Source organism: Macaca nemestrina, chromosome 3 (assembly GCF_043159975.1).
Source record: "Macaca nemestrina isolate mMacNem1 chromosome 3, mMacNem.hap1, whole genome shotgun sequence".
In the NCBI taxonomy this organism is placed as follows: Eukaryota; Metazoa; Chordata; class Mammalia; order Primates; family Cercopithecidae; genus Macaca; species Macaca nemestrina.
This window is the reverse complement of record NC_092127.1, coordinates 135,347,677-135,362,626: the sequence shown is the minus strand read 5'-3', so window position 1 is coordinate 135,362,626 and position 14,950 is coordinate 135,347,677. Positions and strand designations below refer to the sequence as shown.

At 36.4% G+C, this 14,950-nt stretch overlaps 1 long non-coding RNA gene across 1 annotated transcript in view; it reads left to right on the top strand.

Moving 5' to 3' along the window:
- LOC105477315 (uncharacterized) overlaps positions 1 to 2,280 on the top strand; it is an 84,925-nt gene extending 82,645 nt beyond the window's left edge. Inside the window, exon 5 of the long non-coding RNA XR_984609.2 lies at positions 2,187 to 2,280. This is a non-coding gene — a long non-coding RNA (uncharacterized lncRNA). The remainder of the gene's footprint in view (positions 1 to 2,186) is intronic.
- Positions 2,281 to 14,950: the final 12,670 nt, after the last annotated feature.

The following is a 14,950-nucleotide window of genomic DNA, read 5'->3' as shown; positions in this document are numbered from 1 at the left end:
ATGTTATACAATAGATCTCCATAATTAATTCCTCCAGTCTTACTGAAACTTTTTACCCTTTGACAACATCTTCTCATTCTCCTTCAACCCCCCAGCTGCTGGTAACCACCATTCTGCTCTCTGCTTTTATGAGTTCGATTTTTTAGGATTGCATAAATAAATGAGATCATCAGGTATTTATCTTTCTGTACCTGACTTATTTCGCGTAACATGATGTCTTCTAGGTACATTCATGTTGTTGCAAATGAAAGAATTTTCTTCTTTTTTAAAGCTGAATAATATTCATATATATATATATAATCACATTTAAAAATATTTTTAGTTACTGGTTTTCTTTCATTTGCGCTATTCTGGAATACCACTCTAGGCAGAAGATTGAGTTGAAAGGCCAATGCTTTCTCAAAGTAAACATGAACTCTCTGTACCTTTGTCTTCTTTGGTTGTAAATTGCTCTAAGAAAAATTATAGGTATGGCAAGTAAGACTAAGAAGTAGGCTCTCTCTCAGTGTTGAATGTCTTAGCCTTCATTTAGTTTGATCACCAAGTTGAAGGTGGTTATAATTGCGACACATCTGTCATCTCATGCTTTGAATCTGTTTATTTAAATATATTTAAAATATTTATTAACAGATACATATACATGTTAAAAAGTAAGATAGAGCACAAAAGGCTTAAAATGAGGGAAATCACTGTTTTTTTTTTTTTACTACTTTCCATTCCTACTGCAGATTCTGTACAAGCAACTATTTTCTGTTTGTTCCCTTCATGTTGCTAAATAATATACCTACACATATTGCATTCTCTGCTTCCTGATAGGATATTGAGGATTTACCCTCTTAGACCACCTTCAAGCTTCTTGCTAATCTTTACAAAATAATCACATGCTTTAATTTTAGGTAAAAAAATGAACACTATTTGCATTATTAAGAAGAAATACATGATTTCTCAGTGCCAAGTAGTGACCTTAGATCCATTTCTTTTCTGTTAAAACTTTTGTCTCCCTCAGTTGCTATTTTACCTTTTATTAGAGGATTTTCTTATAAAATGATTACATTTCCCAACAGAGTTTTATCAGAGACATTTTGCTGTAAAAAAAACAAAAAGGCCTGGGTCATAGGTCTTTTCCTTCTTGGTGTACTCCTGGGTATACGGATTACCACATCCTTAAGTACCAGAGGGAACACAGAAGGCAAGCAGCATATGCAACTACACATATTTAAAAATATCTTTATTCAATCTACACTTATGACTGATGGTTTGTTAGGATATAGAAATAGGTAAAGAGCTCTAAAATATAAGAACAAAATTAAAGAGACAAACCTAGGATATCTAACATTTAACTAATAGATGTTCCAGGAAAGAAACCAAGAGAATTGGGAGCAGGATGCTATTTAAAGAAAAGGGTACATCTAGATATATAGATAAATGGATAGATATAGTAATAAATATAGACATAGTACTTAAAGAACCATAAGCTCTAGATGGAAAGAGCAAGCTATAATTTTTTTTCAAGGAAATTTGTAGAAGTTTTACATTGCCTTCGAGCATCCACTGTGTGGATGAGAAGTCTGAAGCTATTCAGAAACTTGTTTCCTTCCAGTTGCTTCCTTTTACTCTCTGGGAGCTTTTAGAGTCTTCATTTTACTTTGGAATTCTAAAATTCCATAACGTGATTCTCTGTCAGTATTTTTGAAAATTATTTTGCTAGAGATTCAGTTTGCCCTTTCAATGGGGAGCTTTATGGTTCTTTAACTCCTCCAGCAAATTTTTGTTTTGCTTTGGTTAGACTTTTTTTTCCTGTAACTCCTATTCAGTCAGATGTTAGACCTCCTAGAATTGTCTTTTTTGAAAAATGTCCTTAACTTTATTTATTTTCTCATTTTTTTGGCATATTTTAGGCATTCACACATTTAATTTCCAAGAACTCTTTCTTTTCTCCAATTGCTTATTTTTCATGGCAGCATGATTAATAAAATTTAATTTGTTGGGTGATATAAATTGGAAGATATTATTACTTGTTATTGCTATTATTATTCTCCTATCTCCTCAGTTGCTCTTGTGGGGATTTTTTTTGTTTGTTTATTTTGCCTTTCATATTGTGATATTATTTTTTAAAACATGTTAATTGACAGTTTAATTGTCCATTAACAGCTGACTGTGACCTCTGTGTTTGATTTTATTTTCAGTTGGCATTCCTACCTATTAGTGATCACACAGAGAACCACAGGACTCACAGAATGTAAGAACACCAAGCATTTGTTCCTCTAGCCTTCCTCATTTTCTCTAGAATAAAAATACCTTCATTTTCACGTCTAAGAATGAGATTTCTGATTACCATTCCATCGGAAGTGGGGTATGATGTTGTGGACATGGGTTTGAGATGATTATATGCAGACTTGCAACTAATCCCATGCTTTCAGCCCATTGCCTCAACATGAGCTTCCCATCTGGGGTTCTGCAGGATACGCTGCTTCCTTTTTTTTCCAAAGTCTTTCTTCAATGGCTCTAAGCTAAGGTCTCCTCTGAGGTGCTGCATCATTTACCACTCTTCTATCAGCTTTTTGTTTTCCAAAGTTTTGTGAAATCTGTAATCCACTGATAGCCCCTTTCTGATCTTTTGGTCATTCTTGGTTTAACTGCTTGTGTCTAAATCATCAAGCATTCATCAAGCACCTACTTTGTGCTTGCGTGCTGTGGGGGGGCACAAGACAACTATAAGAGGCAAAGACCTGCCCTGAATAAACTTAGATTTTAGCAAATGACAAAAGACCAGTGCAAATGATAATGAGTAACGAGTAGTAAGACATAGCACTGACATATGCCCCAGGTGTAGAGTGCTGTGGGAGTTCAGAGTACTTAGAGTGAGCTCTGGATGACAGAAACATTTTGAACTTGTGGGAGGAAGAGAGTTTGTGGACAAGTCTATTTCACTGATCTTTCTGAGTGTTTTTACCCTAATACAGCAATTGTATGGACTATTAATGAGGCTGACTGGCTAGTACTAAAGGTTAAATGTTGAAGAGTGGTAGGAACAAATAATCAAGAGCCTTAAAGTTTAAACCTCATGTGGTAGTAATGATGATAATTTTTAAAATGTAGGAAGAATTAATACATTGTGTGGCAGTTCATCTCTTGTAGCTCTGCTGTATAGATAAGTAAATCAAGGTGCTGATAATTAAACTTGGCCTTGACTAACAAAGGAAGGGGCCCAGAAAGACAAATACCACATGATCTCACTCATGCGTGGAGTCTAAAAAAGTTGATTTTATAGAAATAGAGAGTAGAATGATGGTTACTAGGGACTGAAATGTTTGAGGGGTTGGTGTTGGGGAGATGTTGGTCAAAGGATACAAAATTTCAGTTAGATAGGAGAAATAAGTTTAAGAGAGCTATTGTACAACATGGTAACTATAGTAAACAATATATTATATTCCTGAAAAATGCTGACAGAGTGGATGTAAAGTGTTTTCATCACAAAAATGATAACTATGTGAGGCGATACATAAGTTAATGAGCTAGTTCATCATTCCACAATATATGCCTGCTTCGAAGCAATATTTTATGCACGGTAAACACATACAATTTTATCCGTCAATTAAAAAAATTTAAAAAAGAAATGAGTTCTTGGTCTGAGGTCTTTTTCACTGCACATGGTCTAAATCTCAACTCTAATGATAAGGTAAGCTTTTCATTCCTTTTATGCATGAAAATTCTGCACATACTCAGAGATGTTACTAGCTGAACATTATAATGTAAAATTGTGAAGCAGAATGCATGCTTTATACAGAATTATTTTGAGTAATGTCTCCTTCAGTCTTCATTCACTGATTTATTCATTTGCTCACTAATTTGTTCAATATTTTATTCATTCTTTTCATGCAGGTGCTAAATGCTGGAATACAAATATGAATGAGCCACTTATCTCAACGGCTTTATTTTCTGGATATAAAGAGACAATTTCTTGGATTCTTTAGGTCATTTCTAGGCCACGCTAGTGTTTCTCTTTTGACTTTTTTTGCAGGCCACCCACAATCTGGAAAATAGAGTTCACTTTTTGCCTTTCTGATAACACAGCAAGAACACTATGGCCAGGTATTAGATTTAGTAAACAAATCTCCAAAGTATTTTTTCCAAAACATTTTATCCAAAATATTTCCTAAAGTTCAGAACATTTCCTCTCTTGATTTTTAAATCCCAGTGTCTTTAATGGATATTTAATCTGCATGTTTCTGGCTCATTTACATGTAACTCAGCACAACATTATTTTATGAGAGTGTTTCAATGTCCAAGAATTTTCATGAGTTTCTGGTATTCTCTCTTTTTCAGTACTAACCCCCACTGCCTCTACCACCTCCTCCACCTTATTGAAACCTGGAAATCCTATTATATCTGCAGCCTTAAAGTTCAAGTTCTGTTGAAAACCTAAAATTCAGAATGTTTGATGTCAAAGGTATATTTTCATTACTGTATTCCATATCTGTTTCTCCTGTTGTATGTTTCAGAAAAGTTTAGAGGAAGGAAAGGGAGGAAAGGACCATTTTTTTCTATGAAGACTTTGGCACATACGTGTTCTACTGGATCTTTCCCACATGCAAGTGTGAACATGAAGACAGAGCAGGACCTTATTTTTCCTTGAAGAATATGCTGACATGGGTATTTTATTTTGTCGTTGGAACTGAGTTTTTAAAAAGCTGTGCTGAATCAGAAGGTGAAAACAGTGATGGAAAGTTTCAGCATCATTCTGCCTTCCCTCTCCTTTCCATCACCAAGAAATAACAATAATAAAAAATCCCACTGAGAATACGCAGCACATTCCAAGAGAGTTGATCATAATTGTGTTTTAGCAGTCCTTAAATTTTATAAAGAAATGTCCAAATTAACCTAGTGGAGCCTGTAGTTTCATATCTTTTACCTTCCAATTGCTTCATTGCTATGGCCATGATTGTTATTACTGCAGGCATCTCACTATGTTTTCAAACAAAAGCCTGGCTCCCATTTCTGAAAATGTCACAAGAACTAAGCTCCCTGTAAAATTTTAAGGAAACATTTTTAAACTAAATCTGTGCAGGTTCAATATGAAGTTCATTAATGGCTTCTTTTAAGCCAAACACGGTCTTGCGAGGCCCATTAGTGTGAGCTGGAGACGCTGAAGGCCCATATAGCTTCTTGGAGTCCAAGAATGCCTCACTTGAGCTGGCATCATGCCCCAAAGTGTGCTGTTTGGGGCCTTTACTGAGTCCAGGTAAAATTCACATCTCATTTCTTTTTCTTGATTCTGTCAGTGAAGAGGAAATATAAGATAGTGCTAGCCTGCCTGAAGAATTAGCAGCCAGATGATGGGTCTCCTTTATTGGCAGGACTGAGGCAGCTTTTCTGCATGTGGTGTCTGTTTAGCAGAATGTTCTGATGTTGCTCTGTGGCATCCTCATTTGTGGTTTCTTAATTAGAAATGCTATGATCATGCTATGGCCAAATATATAATAAGGCTCCGTGGGATACAGAATTCTTCATAGGGCCTGTGAGGCATCTGCATCTTCTTGGAGAGACACACTTATAAGGGAACTTCTTATCCCTAGGCTTGATGACTAGACCTTGTGATGAATAAGCTTGCATTTGAGTGGCCTATTTCTGACTGTAATAGTAATGGTTCCCATTTACTCATTCAACTGATTCTATGTACCAGGCACCATCCTTGGCAGTGGGGGTATACTGGTGAATAATAAAGACAAAATATATCCCTCAAGGGTGTGGCAGAGACACATGACAATAACACAATTTTTTTTTGGAAATGCTTTGAATAACTCCCCTAAGAAAATTAAAGCAGGAAAACAGGATGAAGAATGATGGGTTGTGTATTTGAGTGGTACCTGTGGGAACTATTTCATCAGATAGATAAGCCAATTGGGGAAGAACTCCCAGAAGGACTGGCAATAGGAGGTATCTAGATGCAGTGAGAGAATGAACCACAGAATATCTGGGAGAAACTAATCCTAGGAAGAGTAAATAGTTAAGGGTGAGTGTTCTGGAGTTGAGATAAGCCTTGTATACTTGAACAGCAATGAAAATCCATCTGGGTAGAGGAGACTGAAGTAGAATAAGTATTAGAAGATGAAGTTGAATTTTTCACTGTCACTATTTCATCAATCATGAAATGTATCTCTTGCTCCTTGACTTTGGGATCATCCACTTGATCCCAAGTAGATGGCGGAGACAACAGGATGCCAGTTCTGACTGGGGGCTTTAAGAGGGGTGGCACAATTTCACTCTACCACAGCTAGTCCACCATTCCCAGGAGGAGGAGGAGAGAAGCATGGAGAGAAAGTCTTCCTAACTGCCGTAGCCTGAGCAGTCCTGCCCCCAGAATGGCTGGCTAAAGCAAATCCACTTAGCCAATTCACAGATTTGTGAGAATAAATGATTATAGTCCTTGAGTTTGTGTTTTCTTTTTTTAATGCAACATTATTGTGGCAATGGTTAATCAATATAGGAACCTGATCATTTAGGATCTCCAGGGTCTTGTTACAAAGTCAGATGTCCCTGAAGTATAATGAAGTCATTAGATGGTTTTGGGTAGGGAAATGAGATAAGTTGAATTAAGTTTTTAAAAGATTATTAAAAGTCTTCACCTTGTTGAAGTATAAACTATAGAAAAAAAGAGAGATGCCAGGTAGTTCAGAAGCAATAGTTCAAGAGAAAGATGGTAGTGGTCAAAATGCTCCCTTGTTTATTAAAAAAAAAGATAAACAGTAAATTCTGATTTCTGTCTTAGAACTTTGGTAATTGTATGACAGTCAGTGAAATCAAAGGCATTAATATGTTCTGTGTTAAGAATATGTGCTGTGCTCCACAAATAGAATGAATTTTCCTACAGTACAAGCAGTCAAAACTAGTAGAACTATTTTTTGTTCACATGAAAAACAGAAAATGCAGCTTGAAATTAGGAAAAATCTCTCCTGAGCTTTGAAGTATAAAAAGAGAAGCCACTGCGTGGAGAGAAGAAACCAAATACTCTCTCGGTTCTGTGTCTGAAGTCCGGGAGAACTGTACAGCCATAATACAGTAAGAAGGAGAGAGAGAGCAAGTGTGCTTTGCACTTGAACAGTAAGTCAGGAGAACTAATGTCGCTGTCATGTCTCTAAATAATCTTGAGTAAGTGAAGTCATATCTCTTCCTTGGGTTTCCATGTACTCACCAGAAAAATAGGATAATAAGTGCCTTGGCTGCTTATAAGCTTACCCTGAGAATTATGTGTGCTAAAACACTTTGAAAAAAATATAGTGCTATGTCTATAGAAAATACAATTATAAAACTTGAAAACCAGTCAAGATATTTGCTAGTAAAAGATAATTAGTACTATATATGCAAGAATTCCTGCTAATTTACCTCAAATATTGTAATTATTAGCACACCTAGGGAATTTCCATTTTTACTGGATAAGAGTTGGATTACATCTGGGTGTGACCTAGCACAATTGCTCTTATATTCAAATTTTGAGCTAAAAAAGCCTGACACCCAAATAGAAAATATATCAGACTTTCAAAGTGGTTCATTATCGAGGAGGTACTAGGGAAGGATTCTGGCTCAGCTAGAGTTTTTTTTCTGTATTGAAGGAAGAAATTATGTTTTATTTTTTTCTGTATTAAAGGAAGCATTACTCTCTCAGGAGAAAAAAAAAAAAAAAAAAAACTTCTACCAAAATTACAGATGCTTTGCCAAGCCTACGAGTAACTTCACCTGCTCATATGAATTATCTATTCTGATATTTGTCCTAAAATAGAAGACAAGGAATGATGAGAGCTCTCATGCATGCTTTTTCAATTTCTCCTGCCCACTTTAAAACTCCTATGTCATTTGAGGGAAAATTCTACTTCACTTATAAGGACAACTGTAAAATCTTCATGCGAACTGACATTTTAAAACCAAACTGCCCACTTGTATTTTATCATTGGTCAAAAATACTGTTGGTCTTGTGTTCCAAAATAAACCAAAATAAGACTGTAAGTGGAAAAGTTGGGTGAGGCCATGAGGACTCTGTCCAGAGGGGAGTGATCTGGCCAACTGACTTTCCTTCTCAGGTAAAGGGAATCTCAGGCTTCCCCACAGAGTAACTAGGGGACAGAAGTTTTCCTTTCTTTCCTTTATCTATGTCCAATAAGGCAAAAGGAAGTTCTGGAAGGAGCCATGCACTCTCCAGTCTGGAATTTAGCCCCCTAATTTGGCACTGTATTTTTGTCTGTTACTAGGGCTCCTCTGCAGGGACAAAGTTGTCCTATGCTAGCTGACAGTGAACTGTGTTGGTTCTAATCATCAAACAGCAACAAGCCCTTCTTCTCATTAATTTTCTGATCTTTATATCATCAGACGTTGTGGGAAATTATAGGTATACAATTCAAACCATCTATTTGAGGGCCAAGAGGCTCACAAATGCAAATTATGCCTAACACTTTTCTCCAGCAGCCAGGAGGGCAACTAGGGTACTACTTGATGGCTTTTTCTTTATGATATGAATAGTTTGAGACTCTTGTTTCAACTGCATTGTAGTTGCTTATTTCCTGATTTCATGTTTGCTTTAAAAATTGTTTTGCACTAATATTGTTTATAGTGCTTTATAAGCAGTGGTCTTTGAACTTTACAGAGAATGTATGCCCAATTTTGTGTATAAATGAATATATGTATTGTGGTGAACTGGGGATCAGAAGCGTTCATGGTATTCTCAAGAGGTCTGTAATGCAAAAATGGGAAAGGTACCTTGCTAATAAAGGAGTCACTTATCTAGTCAGCTCAAGAATGTTAGCCTTAAGCTACTAAGGCAAGACTGGACCCATAGTCAAATAGGATGAAATAAAAGCTGGGGCCACTACCCAGTGTGCTTCAGATTCCATCATCCAACCACTTTTGAATTTGAGCTTTATTTCTTCCTTTGGTTTCATATTCTATAGTCCTTTGGCTTGTAACCTGCAGACCTTTTTACAGCATACTACCTTATTATTGATAGGTCGTTTGAACAATCTATCACTTTGATTTGTTTCTTCTTTGCACTAGAATCAAAAAAAAAAAAAAGAAGAGGAATGAAGAAGGGCTAGAGAGGGGTTAAGGGGAAAAATGAGAAACTCAAAATCTTTCATTTATTCTCAGTTAGGCTCCCTTGATATTATTACTCTCCAGTTCTGAACCCAGATCCAGAGATTCCACGGTTCCACAGTCTCTGACTACCTAGAAATGAAATTTAGATGTGTAATATAAGTTTTGGTAGTTCTAAGAATAGGAGAGCCTTTCACATATGTCTTTCTTCTACAAATTCAGTGACTCCATTCCTACCACCCAAGCCATATGGAGCATGTCTTTTCCAACCTCTAACAGACCAAATGGGTTGTTCTCTTCTTACTTGGTGTCATATTTGGATTGACTTGATCAGCCGCATGATTTGGCATTTCCTGTTGCCTGGTTTGCTAACAAGGAGTCTTCCATTCCGGGCTGCTTGGACTATGAGAAAGTTGCATCCTGGCTCCTTCTAACTTTTGCTCTATTCTCTTAAACTGCTTCATCAGACAGCATCTCATAACAGCTCTCATCTGGCCTCCAGACACATGTTGATTTAGCAGGTTACATTTTCTTTTCCTTGTCTTTTTTTTTTGGAAACAATCCAATAGATGCAAGGGCCGCAAAATGTTTAGGCACTTACTGTCTTTAAACATTAGAGAAATAAACTGCTGGTCATTGATTTAGCACTTCCAAATCTCATGCACAAAATTACAAACATAAAGTGCTCAACTTTTATTTGTTTATTTTATTCTTTTGAGACAGAGTCTCACTCTGTCACCCAGGCTGGAGTGCAGTGGCACGATCTTGGCTCACTGCAACCTCCGCCTCCCAGGTTCAAGTGATTCTCTTGCCTCAGCCTCCTGAGTAGCTGGGATTACAGGCATGCACCACTACGCTGGGCTGATTGTATTTTTAGTAGAGACACAGTTTCACAATGTTGCCCAGGCTGGTCTCAAACTCCTGAGCTCAGGCAATCCACATGCCGTGCCTCCCAAAGTGCTAGGATCATAGGCATAAGCCACTGCACTCAACCTCAACTTTTAATAATTGGAATAATAATAAAGATTTTTTGTAAAGCCAGGAGAAAGTGAAAATGACTTTTAAAAATATCACTGGAAAGTCTAGGGTGAAAACTTGGCCATATAATGTGCTCCCTAAAGGAATACAGATTATATATCCCATGTGATGACTCCTCAGACTCTGAAAACAAAGCTAGGTGTAAGCTCAATTCAGATTCTAGTTCTTACTCTGCCATGCTGATTTTGTGGGTCACCTTGGGTCATAAGTTTTAATTCTTCAGTACTCATGATTTTTCAGCTGAAACACTGTAACTACTATAATTTTTATTCTTTTAAAATATTCCTTGATGCTGAAACACATTCTTAAACATATAGACAACATCATATACCAACTACACAACACAGAGAGAAGTCATATTTAACCATCTTCTGAAAGTCTAAAAGATTTTGGAGGAGTGAGTTATTTTTTGAAGTTGCATTAATGTTACTGAGATCCTAGGTTGCCATTTAGGACACCGAACCAAGAGTAGCAAGTTGGTGTCTCCACAAAGCCAAAAACAAAAAACCTGGAGAGAGAGAAAAATAGAATAGAGCATATGTCAGTGCTGACATGGCTTATCTTGTTGACATGTTTTAACAAAATGTTTACTTCAGAGCCCTCTGTTCAGCAGAATTGAGTTGAAGGTTGCCAACCAAAATGGTTAATTAGTGTCTAATCAAGACAGCTAAAATGAGTAGTTAGTTCCCATCTTTGAGAATGTCTCATGTCTAAAAAAAGTTTTAAATAAGTTTGGCCTGCCTGACAGGTGTCAACTATGAGTGAGGCATTTGTAAGGCCACATGAAGCATAAGGCCAACTGCCTGGGACCTCTGATTGAACTTGTCAACCGAATTAGGTGCGTCCATCTGGACATCAGCTCTGCTCCTACGCGTAAGAACTGACCCGCTGAACTGAGGTCATAGATACCAACTCCAACTCCCGAGTTTACCTAAGAGTTTTGAAATAGTCACCAATTCTTGACTATTTTTTTAAAGCAGTCTGTTCTTGTGGCAGAATTCTTATCTAACACTTGGCATCTTTTTCTTTTTCCTTCCTTCTTCCTTCCCGTTCTCCCTCAATACCTTCTTTTCTTCCTTCCTGGATACTTGTTCTTAAAATTTTTATTTTCTAAATCTAATCTTGTTTTTAATGCTCAAGATGAGGCACAAGAACCTGATTTAGAGATGTATCATATTTGACCTACTGGGAAGGCCTCCACGATGCAGAAAATAAAGTTGAGAATAGAAACTAGGGGGAAAAGGTTTGTAGTATATTTTCATGCTCCTAGTAAATAAAATCCATTTACTTCCCAAATTTACATTTTCCTTTAATAATCAAGAACAGTATTCTCAAACACAGAATCTGCTGGAGTTCAGTGTTTAATTGGCTATTTTTTTTAAGATGGCCATGAATCTTTGTCTTCAAATTATTATATAATTGGCAAATAACCAAAGTTCTAACAAATGCTTTCCTCATTTCATACATAAATGACAACTTCGCTTATATCCAAACTATACTTGCTCATCAGTTGCAGCCATACATTTGGCTACAGAAACAAGAGTTAGGTAAAAATCAAAGAAAACACTCATTCTGTGAGAATTTTAATTTAATTAAACCAATTAAGTTAATTTAACCAATTAAGGTTATTTAAAATTTTAGGTGATGTCATATATTTTACTATTATTTCTAAATGCTTTGCTGAACATCTTTTATATCAATAAGTTTGTAATAAATGTATATCAACATATATTTATATAAAAGCCTACTTTTTTAAAGATTGTTTTCCCATGTATATAATATTTAATTATTCATCTTTACTTTCATTTGTTTCCTAGTCCTATTCTTTTCTTGTTTCTTTAAGTAAGAATTTTTCCTTTTTCTTATAATGTTCGCTATTAGTAATACAGCCATCCAAAGATTCAGTCAGTTGTCTAGGGAGGGTAGTAATATAATCGCCCAACGGGTTCACCTTGCCCTCTGCCTAGACAGAACCGATTTATCAAGACGGGGAACTGCAACGGAGAAAGAGTAATTCACGCAGAGCCGGCTGTGCAGGAGACCAGGGTTTTATTATTACTCAAGTCAGTCTCCCCGAGCATTCGGGGATCAGAGTTTTTAAAGATAATTTGGCGGGTAGGGGCTTGGGAAGCGGGGAGTGCTAATTGGTTAGGTTGGAGATGGAATCACAGGGGGTGGAAGTGAGGTTTTCTTGCTGTCTTCCATTCCTGGGTGGTGAAATGGCAGAACGGGTTGAGCTAGATTAACCGTCTGGGTGGTGTCAGCTGATCCACCCAGTGCAGGGTCTGCAAAATATCTCAAGCACTGATCCTAGGTTTTACAATAGTGATGTTATCCCCCGGAGCAATGTGGGAGGTTCAGATTGGAGCCGGAGGCTGCATAACCCCTAAACTGTAATTTCTAACCTTGTAGCTAATTGGTTAGTCCTGCAAAGGCAGACTGGCCACCAGGTAAGAAGGGGTCTTTTTGGGAAAGGGCTGTTATCAATTTTGCTTCAGAGTCAAATCATGAACTGGATTCCTTCCCGAAGTTAGTTTGGCCTATGCCCAAGAATGAACAGCTTAAAAGTTCGAAGCAATATAGAGTTGGTTAGGTCTGATTTTTTTCACTGTCATTATCTCCTCAGTTATAATTTTGCAAAGGCAGTTTCAGTAAGAATGGAAGTATATTTTCATGGCATGTATATAATTTTTGTTTAGAGAACTACTCATTTTAAAATGTGGGTATTAATCATGACTTAAGTGGATTGCAACTTCTCAGGTTGCCACCTTTTACCTGAAATGTCTATGATGTCTGTGCATCTGCAGTAACTGTACACCTCATCTACTGGCTGCACATTCAGCATAGTATTTTTGCTTAAGAGAGAAAACATGGCAAGTGGATATGGATACATGGCTTTAGAAATAACAATAGGTAACACAGAAGAATTTTCTACTAGATACTAATTTTTATTAACTAAGCATGTAATTGATATTTTGGGCTTGTGAAATAAGAGAACAAACCCTCAGTGGCACACATTTAACTTGACACCACATTTTTTTTAGTAAAATACTTTATTGGCAATCAGGGGTAGTTCTGAGTTTTGTGGGGCCTGAGAATTATATTACTTAGGGTGTCCTCTTAAAAAAAGGGGGGGGCACATTATTTTACACAATATATAAAATATTATTTTCACAAGAGTGAATATTTATTTAGAATACAAAATTACAACAAATTATAAATTGTATGAAGTTGACACATGGCCACAAACATTACAACATCAGGAAAAATAATAATTCATACTGCCTTTTTATATGATGACAATTTTTTAATTACATCCATACAAAAGATAGAAAGATAATTTAATCTTTCTTCTAGAAGGGTCAATAAAAATTTGTGATTCTTATTGAGGAAAAATTTTCCTTCAGTTTCATAACTTGTTATTGGAAATGTCATGTAAATTTTAAGAATTGCTATCAAATTTGAGGAAACCTCTCTCATCTTTTTTTTACATATGAGCTGTAAGATTTGAAGGGTGTGTATGAGTGTGTGATTAATTGTAAATACTATTCAAATTTATGATATTCTTTAACTAATGTGTCATTGCTGTCCTTGTTGTAGTGACACATGAGTTTTATGACATTGTCAATGTCAATGTTTTGTGTCAAATAAAAACAATATAAGAACCAGTAAACTATAATTGACCAAAGGAAGAAAATGAACAACGCTATATTCCAGCAAAGGTGAGGAGTCCCATTTGGATAAGATACAGGGTGCAGGTAAGAGAGGAGAGACAAAAAAGAAAAAAAAATATTGGAGTCAGAGAGCGAAGAAGAGCAGGCTCATATAATATAAAGAACGTTATACAGTAGGCAAAGCCAGATGTGAATCCTAGCTTTGCCATTTGCTACCATATAGAACCTTGCTACCATTAACTAAACTATGCATGGAAATGACTGCCAGACCATAAATAAATCTCACCAGAACAAACTAAAAGTGTCTTCAAATCTTCCTTAGCCTATTTCCAAAAATGCTTGTGGCTCTTCCAACACCACCCAACATAAAGGTAAGTGTGACAGAAGAAAAGCTGGAGTGGAAAGTGTCAGTAGAATTAACCAATTGCAGAGACAATATCTTACACTTTTCAATTTTGTAATAATCATAAAAAAAAACATTTATAAGGCCCATTAGGGCTGTAAGATTGTGCAAGTGAGAGGCCCAGAACGGTAAGTTTTATCGGTTTCACAATAAACAAGCCGCTGCTGGCAATGTCATGGTGGAAATGATGTTTTGGGTACTTCCTACATAACCGTGATAACCACACATTAAGATGGAAATTGAGGCTAACTCAGAAGTGGCTGCCACCCTTGCTCCTCCTCTGCACTTACAGTAAGATCACATTTCTGTGTCTGGTAATGACACTTGTAACTGTTGTTGACCATGAAAAGAACTTGTTACTGGGTATCTGAAAGCTTCCAGAGATCACTGTATTTATTCCCTGCTTCTAGCATACTTTGATTGGAAAAGGCTGAGGAGCAGTGGAGAGACTACACGAACATATTATCCAAATTTTATGATCACTGAAAAGTTCAACACATCTTAACATGAAATAGACATTACACAGTAAAAAACAAAAATAAAATTTCTTATTTTCCAAAAAAGTAGACAAAAAAAGAACCAAATTTTTATAAATGAGAAACATTGTGTTTGCTGTTCATTAACTTTTTTGTTATTGGATTAAATGCTGAAACTCATAAATGCTTGTTATAAAAGGCTTTTATCATATTACTGCTTCTCTATATTCTTACTCCATGGAATATGATTTCTTTCCCCTGCTGGCCAGTGGTTGTCT